Raw genomic sequence first — 23865 nt, 5'->3', positions numbered from 1 at the left:
TAGAGGGCTTAGGGTCAAACAAGATAAAAGTTCTGCAGGAAACAATATGAGAAGCAGTGGGGGTGTACTACCATCTACCTGGTCAAAATGAACAGATGATGAAATGCAGAAATTAGAGAACCTAACAAAATTAGCAGCTCAATAATAATGAGTGATTTCAATTACCCCAGTATTGACTGGGTAAATGTCATCTCAGACCATGCTAAGGAGGTAAAATTTCCATATGAAATAAATGATTCATGGAGCAGCTGGTTCAAGAGCTGATGAGAAGATATGCGATATTAGAGCTAATCCTTAGTGGAACCCTTAATTTGGTGCAAGAGGTAACGATGCTGGGGCCACTTGGCAACAGTGATCATAGTATGGTCCAATTTGACTTAATAACTGAAAGAAGGGCACTAAGGAAATCTACTGCAATAGCATTTAACTTTCAGAAGGGAGTCTGATATAATGAGGGAAGTGGTTAGGAAAAACCTGAAAGGCACAAGCAAATGTATTCCACACATTAGAAACGGAAGGAATCTCAAAGATTGCTAGCATGCTTAAACAATGAGGTGAGAGAGGCTAGCCAAAAAAAAAAAAGTCATTCAAAAAATGAAAAAGGGATCCAAATGAAAAAGAAACAGGAAACAATATAAGCACTGGCATGTTAGATGCAGAGCATTGGTAAGTAAAGCAAAGACAACTTTTAAAAGAAATTTGCTGTGAAGCAAAAACATCATAAAAACGTTTTCAAGTAAATTGGAAGCAAAAAGCCTGGGAAGGGCCATTGGATGATCGAGGGGTAAAATGGGCACTAATGGAGGCCAAGGCCATAGCAGAGAGATTAAGGGCCTTATTTTCTAAGGCTATTGCACGCTTGCGCTACCAGCGCTACCAGTGCAAGCGTGCGATAGCTAGAAATTGTAGCGCACGCCTGCAAAGGGGATATTGGGGTGGAGTCGGCCCCGGAAGAAGAGGAGTCGGAGCATCACCGGGGCCGACTCCGCAAAGATGGCACAGACAGCGAAAAGGTAAGGAGTCTTTTTGCTGCCTATTTCGCGCTGAATAACTACACCTTTTATGGTGTAGTTATTCGGTGTATCGCCAGCAGCGATCGCACCGCGGCTGTGCGATCGCTGCCGGCTAGCGCAGGACCGCCCCCCCCCCCCCCCGTTTCACCCCCCGCCCCCTGTTACCACTGGATTTTCTAAGTTCTGCGAACTTAGAAAATCTGCCCCTAAATGATTTCTTTGTTTCGATCTTTACTGAGGAAGATGTAAGGGAGATACCCATGCCAGAAGTGATATTTAAAGGTGATGATTCAGAGGAACTGAAACAAATCTCAGTGAACCTGGAAGTTGTAATAGGGCAAATTGTCAAATTAAAGAATAGCAAATTGCCTGGACCAGATTTTATAAATCCCAGAGTGCTGAAAGAACTTAAAAATGAAATTGCAGACTTAGTATTAGTAACCTATAAACTATTATTACAATCAGCTATGGTATGTGAAGACTGGACTGTGGCCAACATAACACCAGTTTTTAAAAAGGGTTCCAGAGGTGATCCAGGAAACTACAGACCGGTGAGCCTGATGGCAGTGCTGGGAAAAATGTTTGAAACTATTTATAAAGAACAAAATTATTAAACATATAGATAGTCATAGCTTAATGGGAAAAAGCCAAGATGGATTTAGCCAAGGGAAGTCATGCCTCACCAATCTGCTACATTTTTTGAAGACATGAGTAAACCTGTGGATAAAGGTAAGCCAGTTGATATAGTGTATCTGGATTTTCAGAAAGAGTTTGACAAAATACCTCATGAGAGGCTCTTGAGGAAATTAAAATGTCATGTGATAGAAAATAATGTTATACTGTGGATTGAGAATTGGTTAAAAGATAAAAAAAAACCCCAAAGAGTAGAGCTAAATGGTCCATTTTTGCAACAGAGAAAGGTAAATATTGGAGTAAATACAAGGATCTGTACTGGGTCTGCTGCATTTTAACAAAGTTATAAATGACCTAGAGATGGAAACGAGGAAGGTGATCAGATTTGCCGATGATACAAAATTATTCAAAGTTGTTGCATCACAAGAGGGCTATGAAAAATTGCAAGAGGACCTTGGAAGACTGGGCATGCAAATGACAAATGGCATTTAATGTGGACAAGTATGTATGGAAAAGTAATTAAATTATATCCTTACCATGTAAGGTTCCACACAGTGAAGGTCATCAGGCCTGGATTTGTCAATAGGCACATGTGCCTAGGGTGGCAAAAATTGGGGGGGGGGGGGGGGGGGAGAGCAGCAGGCTGTCCAAAGATGTATTGCCTTTCAGCTGTGCAGGATTTCACTCAGCAGAGAAATGGGCTCTGGTTCTGATCCAGCCCTTCCCTTCCAGGCAGCATGCAGGGAACAGGAGAGGAGGGGGAATGAGCCTTCAACAGACAGAGCAAAGGTGTGGATCATTTTTTGAGGGAGATTAGATGGGGGCCACACATAGATAACTGGAGGGTAGGAATGAGGAATGAGAGCGTAACCGGTTGAGGAGTGTATGTCTGTATGTGAGAGAGAGGGGAACATGGGTAAGGCGCAGTGTTCATGTATGTGAGAGAAGAGGTTGGTGCCAAGTGCTTGTGTATACACATGTGTATGTCGCATTGGATGGGATGGCAGAGAGAGGATTCAAGGAGGGGCAGGACTGGAGCATGGTAGGGACACTGCCCTCCTCTCCTCCCCACCCACTACAATTCAGAGCCTCCCTTCCTTGATCTTGGATTCTAACCCCCAGATTCTGGAATCTCCCTGCCTCCCATCCAATCTCTCCCTTCTCTCCAGATCCTGGAATCTACTCCCCAAAGCTCTTCCTACTCCCTCCTCCCCTTCCTCAATCCTAGAACCTCCCTCCCTCTCCCTCCTCTTCTTCATCCCAGATTCCTAATCTTCCCCATCTCTTTCCTTGTCCTCTCCTCCCCCTTTCTCCTCATCCCATTCCTGATCTTCCTCTCCTCATTCCGAAGGACTCCTCCCTGTACTGATACTTCAGATCACTTTTCTGCACAATTAAAATAAATTATACTAATAAATAATAAATACAATCATTTTTATAATATAATATAATATAATATAATATAATATAATATAATATAATATAATAGATGGAAATGTCTGTTAATTTGCTTCAGAATTTTACATTTTCTTTCCACAGAATCTACCCCTGAGCTGCCACAGGAAATGAGGGGACTGGGCCTTAGACCTTCTGCTCCCTGTTTTCCTAACTCGGTGGGCAAGGGGGTGATAAGGGGCAACAGCACCAACTGTGCCTAAGAGTGCCAAAATCCTAAATCGGTCTCTGGGAGTCACCACCCAGGAAAAGGATCTAGGCATCTATTCTAGGCAACCCTATTCTGAAGACGTAAACTTTTCATGAAGACTGTAATCTGTAAGCAGCTGTATTTATTATAAGAATTTGTATTTACTATTTATTTTTTATTATTTAGCTATTAACATTGTTCTGTTACCACTTGGTACTATTTCTCTCCTTTACCTCAAACTCTAAGTTCCTACTAAGCTAGCCATGTTATTTATACCCAATCGTTGGATGTAATTGTTTATTTGTTTAATTGTTCAATCTGTTTGATGTAATTTTCTGATCCTTGTTCTGTGTAAACCGAAGTGGTATGTACTAGTGCATGAATTCCGGTATATAAAAGCCTTTAAATAAAATAAATAATAAATAAATAGGCATCATCGCGGATACTGCAGGTAATTCTCAAAAGGATTTACATACCTAAAACTGGGCTTTGCATATGTAAATGCATTTTACCTGTTTAAGTGGGCTTTTGAAAATTGCTACAATATATGCATTGAATTGTCAATAGATTTTACCCACGTTAAATGCACTGAATGTATATAAATCGGTTTTGAAAATTTCTATGATAGTATGTTACATTTACATGCATAACTCCTTTGAAAATTACTTCCAATACACTGCTCAGTGTGCAGTGCAGTCAAGAAAGCAAATAGAATGCTAGGATTTGTTATCTCTGTTGTGAACCTGCCCGCGAGGAGCGCAGGCAGGCCCCCTACCTGCCGCGGCCAGTCGGGCCGTGGGCACTTCATCCTTCACGGCAATCGTGCAGCTATGTCCGGGCTCCTCCCCGGCTGCCTCCTGCCCTGCGCAGCAGGGCTGAGCAGTCGGGAGCCTCTCCATGCAGCTGGGACTGCTGCTGCTGTTCCTGCCCTGCTCGACTCATCCTCTTCATGGCTGGAGCCGCTGCCGAGATCCTCGCTGCTGCCGGGCTCCTTGCCCGGCAGGGAAGCCGTCCCTGCCGGTGCCTGTTGCTGTCCTCATCCATCTCCTGGCAGGGAAGCCATCCCTGCCGGTGCCTGCAGCTCTTCCTGCTTCAGTCTTCACGGCATGGAGCTGCTCCTGCAGCCTGCCTTTCGTCCATCTTCATGGCAGGGCTGCTCCCACAGCCTACCTTGTTCTTCGGCCTTCCACATGGCTGGGAGGACGCCACCAACGATCCTGCCCTTCCTGGATTTCCTTAGGCGTGGGTCCGCACCTCTCTTCTGAATTTCAAGGGCCATCCAGGTGTGGCCTTCTGCTAGCTCCTCCCCGGGCATTGTCCTCTTCAGCCCTACAAAAGGGCCCAGCGTTCATTCCAGCTTTGCCTTCTCATGGAGTTAGTTGCTCCTGGATGTTCCAGTCCTTCACTCCAGGAGTCTTCTCTGTTCCAGCTCTTCTTCAAGGTCCTGTGTTCTTTGTTTCCTGTTGGAGCTCTATGTCTTCTCCAGATGTCCATGATCCAGCCCTGATGTCCGTCTCATGTTCCTGATGTCCGTGATCCAGTCCAGATGTTTGTCCTCCATTCCTGATGTCCATGATCCAGTCCAGATGTCCTGAACCCCTGGTTCCTCGATGCCACCCTTCCTGGAGTGTCACGTCGTGGTCCGCGACCAGCCCCATGGGCGGGCTGTGTAAGGCGCTTCATGGTGCAATGCAATGCACAAGCCTCCTTGTCCCTGGTCTACGGAGTTCCTTGTGCTTGCTCCGTCTATGCCAAAGACTCTGCTAGAATGTGTGCCGTCCAGCGTGGTCTGCGACCATCCACTGGCGGCTGTATAGGGCGCGCCCCAGTGCAGTCCTCTACAGTTTCTGCATCATGCCTTTCTCAGTTACTCCACTATCTCGTCTAGAGTCTACGTTGGTCCCAGCGTGGTCCGCGACTAGCCCCGAGGGTGCGTTGGGTAGGGCACGCTGCATCGCAGTCTCAACCCAGCTCTTGATCCTCGCTCCTGATATCTTGTCTACAGAACCTCGCTCCTGAGTCCTCATCCAAGTACCTACATCTTCACCTGAGTCTTCATCTGAATCTTCATGTTCTGGTCTTCGTTTACCCCTGGCCTCCGTCTGCCCTGCCGCTTCTTGCCGTTACCCAGCGGCAGGTCCGAAAGGGCTTGGAACGGTCAGAGGACTGTTCATAAGACCACCATTGCGTTGTTGGTCTTCCCGAAGCGTGCAGGTCCGGTGGAGGGTCAATTCCTTCAGTCATCCTTGTCTTTGCTCCAACCTTGTTCCTGCTCCAGATTCCATTACCTGTCTTCACTCTAGCCTTGCTCCTGTCCAGCCCATGCTCGGGCATGCTTCGCCTGCCTCAGCACCTCTTTGGAGTTCCTCTGGGGTCGAGCCATGGTCCAAGGACACACAATCTCCTGGAAAGTGGAATCACTCTCCTAGTGCTTCCTTAACAATCTCTGTTTTATTCTCTATCATAATGCCTCTGTATTGCTCTATGGTGTGACCTCGTCTTGAGTATTGTGTGCAGTTCTGGTCACCACATCTCAAGAAAGATATAGCAGAATTAGAAAAGGTACAGAGAAGGGCAACCAAGATGATAAAGGGGATGGAACAATTTGTCTATGAAGAAAGCTAAAGAGGTTTGGACTCTTCAACTTGGAGAAGAGATGGCTGAGGGGAGATATGATAGTGGTCTATAAAATAATGAGTAGAGTGGAACTTGTACACTTATCAATTGTTTACTCTTTCAAGAAGTGCAAAGACTAGGGACATGCAATTAAGTTTTACTCAACACATAATTGGACTCCAAAATTCATTGCTGGAGGATGTGGTAAAAGCTGTTAGTGTAGCTGGGTATATAAAAGGTTTGAACAAGTTGCTGGAAGAAACCATTATTAAGGTGGACTTGAGGAAATCCACTGCTTATCCCTGAGATAAGCAGAATGGAATCTATCAACCTTTTGAGATCCTACCAGGTATACGTAACCTGGATTGGAAACAGGATCCTGGGCTTTATGGACCTTTGGTCTGACCCATTATTGCAAATCTTGAGGTCAATATTCAAAGCATGTACAACACTATTTAGCCGGTTAAGTGGGACTTATGCAGCTAAGTTGTGGCCACTGAATATGCTCCCACATGGGTTCAGCGACCACCACTTAGCCATGTCCCTTATATGGCTAAAAGGTTAGCTGCATAAGGTGTGGGCGTGCAGTGAGCGGATCAGGGTGGAGCCAGTTAATTGTACAACTTATGTGGTTAGCTGCCAATATTCGGACTTAGCCATAGAGCAGGTCTAAACTTAGCCGGTTAGACTTATCCGCCTAAGCGCTCAGTTAGACGTGCCACTGAATAAACATCGTAACTTAGCCTGATAAATTCTAACCAACTAAGGGCCTGATTTTACTAAGGCTCTTCTGCCATTTTGTGTCTATGGAAAAAAATGCTTAGTAAATGAGCCCCTAAGTTACTTAACCGGACAGTTTTGAATATTGATCCCCTTATGTTCTTATGTTAGTTTGCTTGCCCCATTTTGCAATAGTGCTTCCTTTGCAGAAGGTTTTAATTCCCTGTTACTTTAAGAAGGAAAATAAAATCCACTAGAGAAGTGGTAAAAGACAAAAAACAATTTTTGCAAAAACTGGGCTGTTGCCTGACCCTAAAAGGTAGCCTTCGGGAGCTTTTATCCTACCAACGCAGAACAGAGCTTGCTCTCTGTTGTTCACAGCATCGCCATGTGTATAGCTTTCTATTAAGTACTGGGCCGTGCCAGCTTAGTTCTCAACTTCCACTGCTAGACATAAAGATGAAATTTCCCAGCCAGCACACAGAGATTACTTCTGTCTCAACAAGAGGCTCACACAAGTCCCTGGGAGCCCTTTCTAGCACAGTGCTGGGTTTTGTCTTGATTTTTTTATTCACCAGAAAATCCAGGTTTTAAGATAAGTATCTTGTTTTCACTGCCTCCCAGAGACACAGGGGGATAAGGTGACCTGCCCAGGGAACATACAGAGAGTCAGTGGCAGAGGGGAGCTTGACAATTCTCAGGATTTTTTTCAGGACTATCTAATGCTCTAGGACACCCCCCTTTACCCCTCTCCCCTCCCATTCAATTCAAGGCTGATCCCTATTGAGGGCCACCGTGGTCTTTAAAGGCTATAACGCTTTTAAGTAAAATGGGGAATGTGTAGTTCAAGCCCAAGGCAAATTTGTATCCAGATACGAAACAGGTTTCAGATCTCAGTCTTTTATATTTAGGTTCCATATAATCTTGAGTCATCAGTGATAGGTCACAGCATTAAAGCTAAACATTAGTCTGTCAGAAAAGATTTTATAGATTAAATTAATGTTACCTTCAATATACCTACCTTATAATCATCCACAAGGCAAAAAAAATTCAGACACAGGACAGGTTTCTTAATAATAGTTTATAATGCATGGAATGCATTGGATGCAATAAAACATTTTGGAAAAATATTGCATTATGAAAGTGAAGACATTATTAGAGATTTCATTAGACTATGAGAGGTCCATATTCAGTGATCCAGGGAGCGAACAAGTTATCTGGCTAAACATAGCCAGATAACGTATCACAGATATTAGATGGAAAGTTTCTCACTGAATATACTCAGCCAAATATACAAGCAAATAGGGATGTGCACTGATTTTTTTTCGTATCGTTATCTGTTAAATTTTGTTTTTATAATGGTTTGGGGGGTATTTATTTCAGGTTTCCCTAATTTCAGAGTTAGTGCGCACTAGTGGGGCTTAGTGCACTAACTTCATGTTAGTGTACACTAAGTCCCGTTAGTGCACACTAACCAGTTTTCCTAATTTCGGGCTTAGTGTGCACTAACGAGACTTTGGCATGCACTAACTAAATGTTAGTGCGCATTAAGTCTCGTTAGTGCTCCCTCCTAGTTTTCCTAATTTCAGAGTTAGTGCACCCTAATAGGGTTTAGGAACCACTAATTGGGTGTTAGTTAAAAAGTGTCAATTGAGGAGCAGTTCGTTAGCTAGATGTATGGTTCTGCATTCCCATTGGCTGTCTCCTTACTGTTTCCTTAGAAGAAGGCAGTCAATGGGAATGCATGGACCTTTGGGCCGAGGTGGTTCTGACGAGCCTTGCAGGTCTTCACCATTGGCAGGCGGACCTGGTCGAGGCAGAGGCTCAACTGGATCTTCACATTTACCAGCCCATGTTCCCCTGGGGTTGTACCTTTGGGTGCCAGAAATGGCAGGTCTTAGATGAGGGCTTCTTCTAACAGAGAGATCTGGATGTAGAAAAGTTGGAACAGGAGAAGGCGAGAAATATCTGATGGCAGGCTGTGGTTGGAGACAGATGGCAGTCAGGCTGGTCCAAGAGTCAGGCAGTAGTCAGTGGCAGGCAGCAATAAGAATGTTCAGAGATCAGGCCTCGCTCAATATCGAGTATCTGTCTGAAGGGAAAGGAGGGACAGATAGGCAGGGCAGGCAGGCAAGGGGCGGAACAAGCAGGTGAGGCACAGAGAAGAACTGAAGAGGCAACCACAGGGACTGACATGTAAGACAAGGACCACAGAAGCTGGAGATGAAGATGAAGGCTGCTGGATCTGAAGACTGAAGACACGGTAGAAGGACGCTGGAACTGAAGACACAGGACGAAGAACGCTGGAACTGAAGACACAGGACAAAGAACGCTGGAACTGAAGACACAGGACGAAGAACGCTGGAACTGAAGACACAGGACGAAGAACGCTGGAACTGAAGACACAGGACGAAGAATGCTGGAACTGAAGACACTCGACAAAGAACATTGGAACTGAAGATGAAGGTAGGAACTGCAACTGGGGACGAAGATGCTGGCAACTCACACTACTTGGAAGCAGGCTGACCTATTGCCAAGGCAAGGACTGAAGGGAGAGCAGGCCTTTTATAGAACAGAAACTATGAGGTCATCCGTGGGCACCGTGGGAAATTAACTGCCGTGTGCCCTTTAAATCAGGGCACATCGGGCACGTGCATGCCTAGAGGAGCCCGGGGAGAGAGTGAAGGAGTGTCGGCGTCTGCCGCATGTCGGCGGCAGCGACTTACCATGGAGCTGTGTGAGGGGTCCTTGGTGGCATTGACTAGTGGTAGCTCAGGCCTGGGACTGGAGGTAAGGGCAGCAGCTCATGGGGAAACCCGTAGACCACCGATCATAGCACCAAAGTTATCTGGATAACTTTAGCTGGAAACTTCATCCGTGGCACTGAACATGCCTGGCTAAAATTATCCAGGTAGGTTTGCCCAGATAACTGAGAATTTAACTAGCTGTATTAAGTATATAGGCAGTTAAGACAAAATCTCTGCTAGCAGCATTAGTAGTGTACTCTACTAGCATTGCTGTTTGAGCAATGGAGGACACTGCCAGGAGTGCGATACTGACACTACTGACAAGGCCTCAGGGCTTTGGAGGGATTCCAGGTTGGGAAGGAGGGTTGCAATGTGGATGGAATGGAGAGGGTATGGAGACCAAGGAACCATTCTTTCAATTTTAATTGCTTGTGGTGAGGGGAGCGGGGAATCATGCTACCTTGGCCTGTGATGTTAAATTCTTTTGTAAGTCAGGGTGGAGCGAGGATCAAGTGCTATGTTCTCACAGGTATTTCATTGTTTTGGAGGTGGCGGGATGGTGTGGGAAGGTATGGGTAGGGTTTTTTTAGTATGTGTGTGTGTATTAACTGGCTATATACTTAATAGAAATGGTGAAGTTCTCATCAGAGAAAGCATCTACTTGGATGACTTAGGACTGCTCTGGTCTCCACCATGTTTAGACTTATCCAGCTAAGCTTAGGCCCCACCCTTGGAAGTCCTCTGCACTGCCTCTGTTTTATCTAGCTGAGTTACAATCAGGAAATGCTTTACCCAGCTAAAACTTAGCCAGTCTGTCGGGGAAGATACTTAAACCTCAGATGTGTCGGGACAAATCCTTTTGACTATTGACCTCTTGGAGAGCAAATGAGCTTATGTGCATCAAATAAATTTGGAGAGGCATTGCGTGTGCAAGTTTAGGCAATAGTACTAAAAAAAATTTGCTATTCATTCAGTGTTCAAATATCCTGCATCGCATGTTTCTATTTCTCTGATGGAATGGGTATGTGCACATATGCATACATTAAACGGAGTATTTTGTAAGTAAATGCAGCAAAAAGGTTAATTCCTCATCATTTATAAACCCTACAAATTGCATTTCCGAACAGTGCCTTTCTCCTAATTCTAGAATAAAATGTAAATCATCCTGGCATGGCTTTTATAAAGCAGAAACATAAAATAGTAGTTTGGGGTATACATGAACATAATGGCGGTCGGATAAAGGAATCCAAGGGCCGTTTAGTCTGCCCACCCCCATTCCCTACTGCAGTGCCATAGACCCCTGTAGATCGTTGGCTTTCTCCTCGCTTCATCCTAACCAGGAATCCTCTGGGCTTGTCCCATTCATTTTCGCATTCTGTCACTATTTCTGTCTCCACCACCTACTCTGGGAGGCTATAGTTTTTGGGGTTTTTTTTGGAGGGGGGGGACGACGACTTCAAATGAACTTGTCTGATCCATCCCCAGCTACAGTATTAGTTCCTTCCTTTCTACATTACCATTCCTTTGTTAGTGGCCAAGCCCTGTCAATTAACAGTAAGCTTATCCATTATGAACAGAAGCTGGAGCTGTGATCATGTTCAGCTAAGATCAAGGATTAGTAAATCAGCATGGCACCAGATTGCAGACACTATTTAAGCCCCCACATGCCTTCCAGCTAAGGAAGCTACATTATACCTTGGCTAGGCCTGGAGAACAGGACCGCATACTCACGGAGAAGCTCACTTTTACCCTGCTTGTTACAGTCAATTACAAGTCTACTTAAATGAGCACTGATTTTATCAAGCTGGCCTGATCAAATGCCAGCTAGTCAACACCAGCATTCTGCTGCTATTAAAATCTTATCAGGTTCTTTCCATCAAATTAAACTTATTTTATTACAACCATGCTAAATTATAGAGGACAGGATTTCTTCATTACAAGGAAGCCAACAATTGGGTTTGGCTACCAAGATCTAATTTAAAAGCCAGACAGAATGTAATTGTATCTACGGGTCCACCTTTGCACAGGTTGCTTTACAGTCTACGGTTTATGGGGACCGTAGGAGTTGAATGCCGCAGCACGCATCGATTACGTCGCTTTTTTTTTTTGCATTGTTTATTTTAAATCTGCAAACAAGGACTACATAGGGTGCTTTATATTAATGTGCAGAATGAACTTGTGCCTTGCGTGTCCTGCCCAACCATCAGTGTACCTTTCCTTGGTTGCTACATAGACGGGAGTGGGTTCCTTTCATCCCAGATCAAGTAACAATGAGGAGAGTTGGGTAGCTTGTTTGCCAGGTATAATGCGAAGTCACAGAGGTCCTTGGGGACGTCATTTCTCAGCCCCCAGTGCCAGACTGAAAACAAATAGTATTATCAGAAAATGATCACAGAAAGCAAGCTTTGCTCAAATAACAACAGTCTTTATTAACCTTTTCTTTGAAATGTTCTGAAAGCAAAGTCAAAGAACAATAGCCGCGGGCAAACTGTGCCTCCTTAAACGTCTTCAGCTAGAACAAAGAGTGTAGCCTTCAAATGATGAATACTTCCTTCAATGCAGCAGTACCCAGCATCCTAAAATTCTTTTTTTCTGATGTCACCTTAAAGACTTGGAAAAAAAAACCCCTCTTTCTAAATTCCAGTGGTACACATTTGAAAAATCATATTAGTCCTTTTGTGCATTTCTTTGTACTCATCCGCAGCATATGCAACCCATCCAGTAATTGAAATCACCTTCATTTCACGGCTGCTTCAGTATTGCTGCCTAATAATACAGAACTCTTTATATAACCTCCCTATTCCTGTGAATTCATTCTGATTAATATGTCTCCGGCATACCTGTGGGCTTTTGTCATTGTCCCCCAATAGAACCGAAGGCTAATCTACTAAAGCCTGAATGCTTTGACAATATGCAATAAGGCGCTAAAGTTTGCATTTGATGGAGTGAGTTTTCAAAGAGGTTCAGCACATAAAAATAACATACATGCGCATAAGTAACCTGCGCCGCATTGTTTATAGCTATTTCATAGATACTGAAAGGGCACACGTATTTTTATTTTCGTGGGGGAGTGGGGAAAAGAGGTGGCCTGGGACATTCTGAGGCAAAGTTCTGAACAGAGATTACTAAACTTATTTGTTCACTTTTACAACTGCTAATTGACTCACGCCCGAGTAGTCGAACTTAGCTGTCTGTCGTCTGCAGGTTTTGGGTGAGAGGTCAGGGTGAACTGGTGGGGGGGGGTTCAAGGTAAAGTGCAAGAGGGTCTAGGCAACCTGGAGAAGGACTGGGTGAACTGGTAAAGATATCAGCATACTGGTGATTCCAAGGTGCGCATAAGTATTTTCAAAATGGAATATGCGCATGTTTTATAAAATACCTGCCTCCACATTTGGTTCTGGGTGTTTACTCATGCAGCGTCAAAATTAATTCGTGCATGAAATATACACACATATGTTGAAAAGAAAATACACATATGTTGAAGAAATAGGTAGAGACAGTATGTGTTTTCTTTCACTGGAAATATCCGCAGGTACTGAAACATACATGCACGCTTTCAGAGCAGAAATACTGCAGTTTATAAAACACTAGGCATTGATCTCCAAAGATCCAGTTACATGCACCCAAAAGCTGTATGGTTTGAAAAATAAGCTCCCTGCATGTAATTGTCTTTGCACATTTTTACCTTCGTTATTTGCCAGTTTTGCATTTGTAATTTTGCATTTGCAAGGATCAGCTCATTGCAAGAATCAGCTCATTAGCAATTTTCACATTATAAAATTTCAAATGGAATATTGTGCAAATTGGACATTTTCTGTGAAACAACTATTGCTCCCTTACGTTTTTGGGTTTTTTTTTTGTAATAAAATCCATGATGATGCATGAATCTAACCACAAGAAAATGCCCACAAACCTGATTTGAATATCTTGTAAACAACATGGTAACTTTCAAAGCTGCATGTGGGTGCACGTTGGCAAATGTGCACTGGCGTGCACCCAGGGATGCGGCAGTTTTATAACCTGCGTGCACATATGTGCAAATGTTATAAAATAGCCTGAGCGTCACATGCACATGTGCGCCTAATTTTTAAGTGGGTGCATGCCTAGGTGCGTCAATCCCGTTTCTACCACATAAGTCAGGGAGAGACAGTATGTATTTTATTAAATATTATTTTAATAAAGTCTGGCATATAAAATATTTACCCTTCCTATATTTATACATGACATTGTCAGTATGTCTTATTGTCTTTCTGTCTATTAAAATTCATGCCTTAAATCCATAATTTTGCTACCATTAGCATCCTTCTTTTTAAATATGAGAAACAACTTCTATTAGTAAACTATATCTTTTCAAAAACCTGCTCTTTAATTTGAATTTAATACAGCAAGTCTTGAATCATATACTGTGAAGTTGCGCTGAAGTTCAATAAGCAGTCTTTTGCACAGCTGCACCAGAAACCTCTTTTATGGCCAAAGTAGCCATTATTAAGTTATTAAATTCAATCAAAAATACAAACAGCTGGGAGTCCACTTTTTAGGACAACATTTTACATTTGCACAATTTTCTAAGATTCTGCAGACAAAGGGGAAAAAAGGCTATTTCTTTGAACCTTTTGATCCTAAGTTTCCGGGGGCAGAGAAGCCCAACTGTTAATATTTATTTTTTGAAGCGTTCAGTAGGGAAGACTCCGGCCTTCTAAGCTGGAAGACCATATTTGGGCATATTCCATCTCCAGACATTGCAAAGCAATACAGAATACTTTCTTGTCGTCTGCTGGGGGGAATTAAGAATAGCTCTAATAGTTTTACGCATGAAAATAAAGCAAGACCTAATCACGTAAAAACCGATTTAGGCTCGAAAGTCGGCATATTTCGAAACATTGCGTGCATAATTGAAATTACAACCAGTTTGCCAGTTATTCCACAAGTTTTCCCAGTCCTTCTCCAGATCATTGAGTCCCCTCCTGGGTCTTCGGCCTGAACTCCCCCCAGTTCACCCAAACCTCTCACCCAAGCAATAATCCAAGGTAGACAAGTCGAACAGCGATTGCGCTGGAAAATTAGCAGGTGTATAATTATGCAAGTAAGTTGTCAAATGTATGCGTGTAAAATGTCTTTTAAAATACCAACTTACACCCGTCACTCTTGGCCCCCCGCTCAGGAACGTTCCCTAGACTATCCCCTTTTTTTTGTGCAAGTACTGGCTTCTCATGCGGGTAAATGCTGATTTTTACACACTTAACTCTGAAAATTCACCCCATATGTGCCGTTTCAGAGTGCATCACCAGATATTGCATTCTAACACTACTCTACAAATAGATCTGGTTTATGGTAAGAAAAATAGTCAGAAATTTGAATAGGACAGCATTTGCTAGAAGATGCAATTTTTACACTTAACAGCTGCAAGGCACAAGATACGAAGTCCAGACTACAGTGTATATGCTCTTCATTCTCAGTTTTCCCTTCTGAAGGAAGTCTGAGTAAGAAAAGATAGATTATTTTCTCTTTTGGAACAATAGAGGCATATTATCACAGCAAGCTGATAATTCAGGTGTACAATACCTGCGCTTTCCCCCGAATACAAAAATGAACCTGTTATGTACCGTGTGCCACAGCAGGAAGCTAATATTAATATAAAGTATAAATAGCCTCGGTGCTCATCCTACTGTCTCAATATTGAACTGCATTCAAAACTCTTCCCTGCAATCTTTTTTTTTTTTCTGTTCATTAGAGGTAAGCTCTCTTTCTAAAGAAATGGCTAGAAATACGTGGAAAAATTGTAGCCCAGATACTGAGCTATGTGTCAAATATGACATGATTTAACTTTGAAAATAAATAGAGCAATCCAATAGGTCTCCTTTTTTCTTAATATATTGGAAAATGAAAAAAACAAAAACCTTTTCTCTATTTTTATGTTTTTTGTTATTTTTATTTTATTTATTTAACACTTTTTTAAATTATATTTCCAGCAGATTGTCTCTGGACACACATTTTTGTTCACGTTAAGTGGGAATATTTCATAGGCATGTGCGCATAAAATATTTTTGTTTTCTTCTTTCATTTTATCCTTTATTGTTGTGCTTTATTAGTTCATTTCATTCGTTTAGGTACTTTAGGCGCATACTCTAAGGGCCAGATTTTCAAAAGGTTACGCCCGCCAGGCCTATTTTCAAAAGGCCCAGCGACGCAGGTAAAGCCCCGGGACGCGTGTAAGTCCCGGGGCTTTACTAAAGGGGCAGGAAGGGGGCGGGGGTGGGGTCAGAGGCTCCAGGCACAGCGGCCATTTGCCGCTGTGCTTGGGATCGCGCGCCGGGGGGGTTAGAGTAGGGCTAGGGGGAGGAAAGGTTAGGGGGAAGGGAAGTTCCCTCCCAGGCCGCTCCGATTTTGGAGCGGCCTGGGAGGGAACGGGGGAAGGCAGCGCCGCTCGGTGCGCACAAGGTGCACAACTGTGCACCCCCTTGCGCGCGCTGAGCCCTGATTTTATGGCGTGCGCAAGTTATAAAATCGGGTGTACGTGGGCGAGCGCCTTTTTTAAATCTACCCCTAAATGTCATTTGTGCAAAGGGAGGGTAATGTTCTAACAACCTGCACAGTACATGGACTTCAGCCCTAATTTTCAGAGCAGATTTGCATGTGTAAAATTAGCGGGACTGTGTGCACCTTAGAGCTGCATAGGTATACACGTTTACGCACGAACAATTTCGAGCGTGAAAGTGCACACATAAATGCTTTTTCCACCCCAGCTCCACGCCCCAGGTTTGCCCCTTTGTGGTATCGAAAAGGAAGGTTCTGAAGTGTGGTCATTGCTGGCTTGGAGATCACAGAATTTTCTGAGGTATTACTTGTTCATGGTATGAGGGAAGAAGGCTATAATCATATCACCAACTTCAATTCATGGCTGGAAACCTGGTGTAAAGAAAAGGGTTTTAGATGCACTGGGGACTGAGGCTGAACACGGAACAATAAACCATTATACTGAAGAGAGAGTCTACCTTTTATCCGAATGGAAAAAGAATTTTAGGTGTGACATTCTGGTGTTTAAACTAGAGAGGGGATGACAGACCCCCATTAATTCAGGCGGTCACCCCTGATAAACATAAGAAGATGGTGATTTCACTAGGTTTAGACAAGGAAAGCAGACATGAGTGTAAACAAGGCAAGGAAAATAACTGAAAGGTTTTGTGCACAATTGTTTATAGTCTAGGCAACAAAATTCCAGATCTACACCTAATGACAGAGACAAACCTAGATAATGCTGCTACTAGAATACATGGTTCAATGGGTCCCATGAATGGGATGTGGCCATAGCAAGCTAGAATGTGTCAAGGCTAGTAAAGGCAGAAAAAGGCGAGGCATAGCTTTGTTTGTAAACATTAATATAAAATACATTGAAATGCTGGGTGCTTGGAGGAAGGAGGAGGTGCGGTAGATTATCTTGGACAGGGGAAGTTGGTGCTTCCATCTACACTGGTGTGGTCTACAGGCCTCCAGCACAAGTAGAAGAAAAAGACAGAGAAATCTGGTTGAATCCATCCAAAAGATGGAAATCAAAGGGAAAGCATTTTTGGTAAGAGATTTTAACCTGTTGGAAGTAGGTTAAAGTATTCCGTTGATGGAATTAGTTAAAAGTAGAGAGATTCTGAACTCCCATCAAGAGATTCTCCCCAGACACATGATAACGGAACCCGCAAAGGAAGACGAGGTAATTATGGAGAAAGCATTCCTAGTGTTTACATAGGTGATCACCTGATCAGTGATCTTAGACAAAATGATGGTAGCTTTTAAACAGGCGCACATGTGCCTGGGGATGCGGCCATTTTATAACATGTACATATGTTATAAAATATCCTGAATGTGCGCACATGTGCATGCAATTTTAAGTGGACGTGTGCCCATGCGCACAAATGCTACGTCTACCGCGAAAGTGGGAGGAATTTAAAAGGCGCGCACGGCCAATGCCTTTACCAGTTCTCCCAGTTCACTCCCAGTTCGCCCAGGTAAGGAATATGACTTCCAAACCCCCCCTAGTTTAATAGCCTTCCTTCTCCTCTGTTAGCCCGGACCCATAAAACCCTGCTGATATGTTTAATTTTATTTGTTTTATGACTTAACATGCCATCCATAGAAGAAGTAAAATTACATAGTTATGTTATCCAAGTTGTTTCACATCCCCTGTTCATTGTAAGACATAAGTTTGTCATTGTTTATTATCTGTTGCAATGTAAACCGGAGTGATAGGTAACACTGTTACCTGAACTTCGGTATAGAAAAGTTAATAAATAAATAAATAAATAAATAAATAAATAAATAAATGGGGCCCTGGCATGCACATCTGTGTGTAAATATTTATCCACAAATTTCAAGGTGAAATATAGGAATGCCCATGCCATGCCCTTTTTTCAGAATTTTTCATTTGTGCGCGAAACGGGAGATACCCGCGACCACGGCCGGCTTTTAAAATCTGCTCGGCATGCGCCGGCCAAGCAGATTTGTGTGTCTGTGTATCTCCTGGTTTTGGCCCGCGCCACCCTTTTAAAATTTACCTTTACGGTTTGAGATAATAATCCAAGTAGAAAGGTGCCCTAAAAATGTCGAAATATTGGATTTCATAAATATCAGCTTTAGTAAAAGGGGGACGTACCTTGTGGCACTGGCAGGTGCTGGTAAAATGGAAGAACAGTGGACTAGAATAAAAAAAAAACTATAGTAGAGTCAACAAATCTTCTTGTTAGGAAAATAAATACATGTACGAGGAAAAGGAAATTGGCATGGTTTTCCAAAACATTGACTGAAAAAGTAAGGGCAAAATAATTTTCAAACAAAGAGTGCAAAGGATCTAAAAAAAAAAAAAAAAAAAAAAAGAGTACAAGGAAAAATATCCGGTAAAGGTGAAAGATGTTAGGACAGTGAATGTGAAAGTGGAACTAAGACAGCAAGCAAGGTGATAATTTTTCTCATCTATGTCAGTGAAAGAAGGAAGTCAAGAGGTGGGATTGTAAGACTGAGAGGAGAAAAGGAAGGTGAGAAGGAAAAAGCAGAAATACTAAACAAATACGTTTGTCAGTATTCACTGGAGATGGGATTGGAACAGTCCGCTGATAGTTGCCAGAGTTGCATAAGGTATCGAGATAGATGCCACACCGTTTATAGAGGAAAGGGTGTGTGGAACTAACCAAACTGCAAGTGGACAAACTGGATACATCCTAGGATATTAAAGGAGAGAGGTTCTGGGACGCCCATTGAAGGATCTGCTGAATAGATCTTTGGAGACAGGAGCAATCCCCTGAGACTGGAGAAAGGCAGATGTCCCTCTTCATAAAAAAGGAAATTAGAAATTAGTGACGTGGAACGGGCGCCCGATCGTTTCCACTTTCGGTTTCGTGTAGCCGCGGGGAAAGTTCGTATTCCCGCGGATCGGCATTTTTTTTTCGTATAGAATCGTTTTCGGTTTAGCGCGCACTAACGGGAGTTAGTGCACGTTAACACAAACCTGTTAGCGTGCACCCCGATCCTTCAGATTTAATTATTTACAATCCCCCACCCTTCTGACCCCACAAAACTTGCCTAAAGTCCCTGGTGGTCCAGTGAGGATCCCGGGAGCAATCTCCTGCTCTCTGGCCGTTGGCTGCCAGTAAACAAAATGGCGCCAGTGGCCCTTTGACCTTACCATGTGACAGGGGCTATCGGTGCCATTGGCCAGCCCCTGTCACATGGTGGAAGCAATGGATGGCCAGTGCCATGTTAAAAAATGGCACAGGTGGTATTGGCTATCCATTGCTTCTACCATGTGACAGGGGCTGGCCAATGGTACCGATAGCCCCTGTCACATGGTAAGGCCAAAGGGCCATCAGTGCCATTTTGATCTGTGGCGGCCGACAGCCCCAGAGAGGCTAATATGGAAGCCTTCAAGCATCCCTAATATGGAATGCTTGAAGGCTTACAGCCACAAGTATTGTAAATGCTAGAAGGAAGAGATAGTAGTAACTTACCCATGGAATATAAAATGGTTTCCTGCTGTTATGTCCAACAATACATTGTACCCTCAGGACTGGCTTGCACCTAGGTAGTCAGGTTTTCAGGGTAGTCACAATTACTGTCTTTGAGACAGTCTGACATGCCCAGCTTACATTATCCCTTATGCATTAGCATGCTTGCTCCTAAAGGATAACTAGAAAATCAGCATGCCTGGGTGTGGCCCAAAGAGTGACTTTAGAAGCACTGACCTTAGGAGAGCAAATCATTAACAATGCATTGAGAAAGCATAGATGAGGACCAGTTGCAAGATTCATGTTACTCCACAAGGATATTCCCACAGCTACATGATTAGTGAAGTGGGGTATAAAGGTCCTTCATGGAGGCTAAATCTAGTTATAGCATACATTGTCACATACCAGTATGGAGATCCCATTACCAGCTACAGGGCACACTCATTGTTGCCTTCCTATTTCTTTCCTATAGATAGAGGACCTGAAGAAGAACACCTGGTGGTTGTGCCTTAAGAAGAAGAGGTGGTTTGATTGGCTACATGATGAGCGGGATGGGGTTGGTGGTAAGTGAATCTTCCAGCCTACTGGGCAATGTCAATATATATATATATATATATATATATATAAAATATGTATTTCAATGTTTAAGTACACATCATTCTGACCCATGCATTTGTATTAAGGTGCTGCTGAAGTGCACAACATGGAGGAAGTACCAGCCTCAGCCTCCGCACCTGCAGCAGCCGCCACTGGGGCTCCTCCACCAACCATTGTGGAAGCGGCAGAGATCGAGCCACCCCCTGTGCAAGAGGCATACCCCGGGCCTCTTCCTATTCTCCATCTAGTAGGTCCTCCTCCCTGTTTTACCCTGTTTTGTTGGCCCAGGAAGGCATGCATGCTCCCCCCCCCCCCCCGCTCCCCCCCTCCCCTGCAGCTCAGCAGCCCAGAGGCTCATCATCGGGAGCACATTCTCTCAATGAAGAGCCTCTTACAAGGGGAGAATGTAGTGCTTACTTGACGGGGGTGGCAGAGGAGCTGAGAGCTATGCATGCCTTCCAAGGGAGGATATTCCAGACCACAGATGCCCTTCTTAGGGCCCTACAATTGCTGGGGCAGCTGTAAGGGTGCTGGGAAACCGCATGTCATGGTCCTGATCACCCTCTCTCATACCTGCCTCTCTTACTCCCTGGGGTTTTTTTGTTTTGTAATATATTTAGTCCCTAGCAAGCCCCTCCCCATTTTTAAAAAACAATTGTATATAGTTAATATTTTTGTTAATTAAAAGAAAAATGTATTCACATTAACTTGATGGTTTATTGCATATGTAGTGGCAGAGGGGATAGATCGTGGTGATGGATGGCCAAGGGGGGGTGAGCCGAGAGGGGAAGGGGAAGAGGGGGGGAGGGGAGAGAGGGGGAGTATCTAGTGAGAAAAGCTCCCCTGCCAAATAAAAACAGAATGCCAACTTTACAATTATAGGCATTTATTATGAATTCAGGTATTTTTTTGTTTCACCTTCACCAAATGTTCCAACAGTCAAGAAGGGACAGCCATCTGCCAAGCAAAGGAGGTGTGTAGCCATCAGGAACATCAGCGTTGGAATGAAGTTCTGCAGCGCCATAACTATCTCCACATACAGCTGCAATGTACAATGACATGGACATGCACCACATATAGAAAGAAACATTACATACATTACCATAGCAATCTTCATTTTCTTCTTTCTGCATAGCCCAGGGACCCAGAGTGTCACTCAGGGTTTTGTACCAAACATGTTCTATTATAACACATGTTTACAGTTATATGGCTGAGAGAGGAATGACTAAAGACTCACAGGGAGTAGGGGGATTGCACATAGGGAGTATTATTAACACAGGGTGAAGGGTGAAGTAGGCTAGGGATGTTGGTTCTTCATCAGCCGAGCAAAGATAAGGAGAGGTTTTAAGAGAGATAACACCATTGTCCCTATCAGCCCTCTAGAGTTTTCCACTGTGAGACTGAATGCCCAGTCTGCAGTCCTCCATTAGGTCATCTAGTATATACAGACTGTGAAGAAACATTTTTTTAAATCCCAGAGGTCTTTAAATGTCACAGCACGTACATGATATATCACACAAACAGAGTAGCGATAGCTAGCTATCAAAATTAAATTCTCCCACATCCATAACTTTAAGCCAGTATGCCCATCCCCATGCTCATATGCTTTAGGCTAGCAAAATCTCTTTATTGATCAACCCCAAAAATTTCTCTTATATCATACCTTTTAGAGGGCTTCAGGCAGCTCCCAGCAGAAAGTCATAATTCTATTGTTGTAGGTGTATACCTACAGGACACCTCAACTTCTTCAATATGTTCAACATCCAGTGGAGTAGAATACAGTCTTGCTTGAAGATATTTAACAGAGCTATAGCAGCTGGAGGTTCAGGCGATTTGGAATTTTCCCCAGCTAGTTCTCATTGATAGAGAATTGACATCACATAGGGATGGAAGGGAACAAGAAAAGACATGTATGAATTCTAACATCTGGCATGGATCCTTTTAGAGAGAAAGGACACATACAACAAAATAGGAGCTACAGAATGGCCATGAACTGATAAATAGACCTCTAGGCTTCAATTTCCATACCAGAGTTACCTGAACTACTTTGTGCTGCTCCAATAACAGCTGCATGCACAAGTCCACTCCAGGTATTAGCCACATAGTAAGCCTTGTGAAGAATTCAGGATCTGGATTGCAAGGTCACAGAGAAGATCATCCCAATCATGCACTGGTGATAATCAACCCACTTCTCCATACTCCAAGGCAGTCAGGTGTTAATATTCTCCACAATGATTAAGCATAAGCTTGAAAAGCCTCCCCTTGATTGCTTAAACCTCCTCTGGCATTTCATAGTAGATATCATTAACACTTGGGGCAAGATGTGTGCTGATGAGTGGGTGGAGAATTGACATTCTAAAACCTCTGCCTAATTAAGTCATCTAGGTTTAATTAATGTTCATTAGAGGTGCACAAATCAGTGAGCATGCAATTGTTCGGCATCAGTGTTCATTGCTTATGCATATTAATCACTGAGCACGCACATGTTCAGCATCAATTTTAATTGCCAGCGCGCACAAATCAGCCAGCGCGCACATATTCCACATTCACTTTAATTGTCCACGCGCTCAACTCCAATGCACGCAGATCAGCCCCACTTGTGTGCATTATCTACGCTTGGATGGACACAAATTACTCTGCCTACAAAATGATCCCATGCTTTTGAATATGAACCTCTTCAGTTTTAGAAGAAGATTATTGAGTCAAATAAGTCTGATCAATATCAGTATCAATATCAATATCTTTGGGTGTGGTCTTCTTGAATTTCAACAGAAGGATCATAGATATAGTAAGCAGCCTAGAAATGGGCTCCATAGTGGTGGATTAGATAAGAAATTGATTGAGTGATAGAGAACAGAGGGAGGTGGTAAATGGAATTCACTCTAAAGAAAGAAAAATGATTAGTGGAGTGCCTCAGGGATTTGTCCTCAGGCTGGTTCTGTTTAATATCTTTATAAACAAAAGCAGAAAAAGTTAGCAGGAAACATTTACTGGGGAGACCAAGATGGCCGCTGCCTAGAGAACATGCAAATGCTCTCCGAAAGATTTCCTCATAGCTGTTTCTATACCTCTATAATTTGCACTATTACAATGCCTCATACAAAAAGAAAAGCTAAGGTGAGAGAATCCTTGACATTGACTCCAATTCATGATTCTAGACAACCTTGGATAGAGACGCTGTTTGCGAGGCCCATACAAGCTACACCGGAGGGAGGGGCTGCAGGAAATGCTGGCAAGGAGAAAACACCGAGCTTCCAGGCTGAAGAAACTTCTCTCAGTCCTGGTGCCCCGTTAGCCCCATTGCCACCGTTTAAAACCACAGAAGTCTTGGATCATAAATATACTAATTGGGTGGAGGAGCAAATTGAATTTGCAAGAAGTTTGGCCCTGAGAAGGAATGGTGAGATACCATTGCCTTCGGAGAGTCTTATTACTCAAGGCTCCATGGGCCCCTTGGTGGATAGACAGCCCCACCATGCTGGCAATGGAAACCCCATGGAAGTAGGGGGGAAAGAACCAGAGGTACGTGCGACTTTTTATCCTCCATTAGTCAGACCATAAACTATTACCTTAGATACTATCTGGTCTGCTTTAGTATCGATGGGCTATAAATTCTTTAACAGGTACACTGAAAGAGATTACCATTAGGTCACAGAATCTGGAATCTAATGTTCTTTCTATAGATTCCCAAATGAAAGATGTGGATACAAGGATCTCTCAAGTTGTTCAGAATAATCTCATAAGATCGGAAACCCTATATTCGAATAAAATGGAGAGTTTAGAGAACGCAATGAGAAGACCTAATTTAAGAGTCCTGAATTTCCCTATTTTGAAACTGGTGCAACCAAGAGATTTAAGAACTATCTGATGAAAATTTTTAAATTTCCAGATGAAGCAATACCAGCAAT

This window comes from Rhinatrema bivittatum, chromosome 5 (assembly GCF_901001135.1).
Source record: "Rhinatrema bivittatum chromosome 5, aRhiBiv1.1, whole genome shotgun sequence".
NCBI lineage: Eukaryota > Metazoa > Chordata > Amphibia > Gymnophiona > Rhinatrematidae > Rhinatrema > Rhinatrema bivittatum.
Note: the sequence above shows the minus strand (reverse complement) of the source record.